The following is a 2,020-nucleotide window of genomic DNA, read 5'->3' as shown; positions in this document are numbered from 1 at the left end:
GTCCCTCTCCATTGATGTAGATAGGGGTCTGCCCTCCATCTTGCTTCCTGAAGTCAATGATCAGTTCTTCTGTTTTGCAGGCATTGAGACAAAAATTGTTATCATTGCACTATGAAACCAAGCACGCTATCGACTTCCTATATTCTGACTCATCATTATTTGATATGCAGCCTACAACCATGATGCCATCAGCAAACTTGTAGATGTTCGTATGAAATGTGGCCAATCAGTCATGTGTACAGGGAGTGTTTGGGGGCTGAGGATGCATCCTTACGGGGCCGCAGTGTTGAGAATTATTGTAGAAGAGGTGCAGTTAGCTACTTTCACTGATTGCGGTCTGTGCGTCAGGAAACTGAGGATACAGTTGTAGAACTGCCCTTGGTCTCGGAGTTTTGAGATTAGTTCAATTGGGATTATAATGTTGAAGGCGGAGCTGCAGTTGATTAGTAGGAGCCTGATGTAGGTATCCTTGTTATCTCGATGTTCCAGGGACAAATGTAGGGCGAGGGAATTGTGTCCACTGTGGGCCTGTTCTGCTGACCGGTAAATTGCAAGGGAATGAAGTAGTGTTATCATGTTGCTCCACCTCTTTCTCCTTTCATTCCATTCCCCATGTGGACTCTTCGTTCCATTACCTGCTGCATCTAATGTTGGCTCTCATTACTTGGATTTATTCCTCAATTGAATTATTTTTATAACTGGATATTTCACTGCATATATTAACTGGTCTCTGAATGCTCTCTGTGTCACCACATAAATAAAAGCATTTGTGCAGCAACTCAGGTTCCGCAGCATGAATGCGATTCTTTTAAATGTACGAAAAGCAGTGTAATTCAAAGAATTAGCAGCACTAAACATATATAAAATGTACCCCAACCAGAGAAGTATGAAGCTTGCACATATGGCAAAGAGTAAAATGGCAGATTTCTTTCTGCTCTCCAGCTCTGGGTCATTCTCTATTTTTCTCTGACCTTTCAGTTCCACACGCACCTTAATTGCCTCAAAGATGTGTCTGACAGTCAGGACATTGATAAATAGAATAAAAGTGAATGGGAACATTGGTGTTAAAAATTGTTCAAAATATTTGAAACTTGCCCACCGACGGCTATTATAATAACTGTGTGTGGTAAAACAGTACCATGGAACATTGTTGATGATCCTTCCAGGTTTAAATCGGAAGTACTTAGGAATGTTCTTTAAGGAAAAGAAAATATAAATTGTTGCTAGAACCCTCATTGCAGTTTTCTCTGTGCAATACTTAGTTTTCATCTGATGAAAACAGATGGCAACAAATCGATCAAAAGAAAAAGCAGCAGTGAACCAGACAGAACAATCAATGGCTGAGCAGGTCAAGACATAGATAACTCTGCAAACAGGAGTGATGTTCAGGAAACAGCGTGGATAATAATAAGACACAAATCTATCAAGTACGATATCAAAAACGATGAACAGTAGATCAGATGTTGCCATGGCCACCAGATAGCGAATGGTGCATATAGAAAGACCACACTTGCCCCGAGTCAAGAGTGCAATCACCACTAGACTCACTGTAAGAGAGAGAAAGGAGAAAAAGAGACTTGAAGTTACAATCTGGGCTCAGGCACAGAGAGTAAGTAATGGCAAGAAGGTCGTTGTTATAAACCACATGAAGTCTCGAATCTGAACCTCAGTAGCAAACTCTCTAAATGAATCATTTGCACATTTAAAAGACAGAGGTAAGAACATGAGCGACAGTTTATTCATAGCAAGATGGTCACATATTCAATGTTTTGTTCGGGTTGGCAGTGGTTGGTTTGAGCTGTTTTATAGGTTACTCTTACTGGTTGGATTTTCCTATAGGACTGCAACATCTACACAAAGGCACCTTGCATGAGTAAATCAACAATGTTGTACATTTAGCACAAACATTGATTGCAAAATTCTTGCAATCAGTTTTGGAGTTTCCACAGCTCAGATTGCGTCTAGAATTTTAGGTCCACACTGTATGAACTATAATATGGGATATTAAATCACTTCACAG

The 2,020-nt window shown here is 40.2% G+C and overlaps 1 pseudogene; it reads right to left on the bottom strand.

Moving 5' to 3' along the window:
- Window positions 1-660: 660 nt before the first annotated feature.
- Window positions 661-1,725, bottom strand: LOC148141972 (putative G protein-coupled receptor 139; annotated as a pseudogene).
- Between the last annotated feature and the right edge of the window lie 295 nt (window positions 1,726-2,020).

This window comes from Chiloscyllium plagiosum, unplaced genomic scaffold, assembly GCF_037043375.1.
Source record: "Chiloscyllium plagiosum isolate Xiang-an unplaced genomic scaffold, Cpla_swu_hap1 HiC_scaffold_31, whole genome shotgun sequence".
NCBI classification, from domain to species: domain Eukaryota; kingdom Metazoa; phylum Chordata; class Chondrichthyes; order Orectolobiformes; family Hemiscylliidae; genus Chiloscyllium; species Chiloscyllium plagiosum.
Note: the sequence above shows the minus strand (reverse complement) of the source record. Positions and strands in the feature narration are given on the sequence as shown.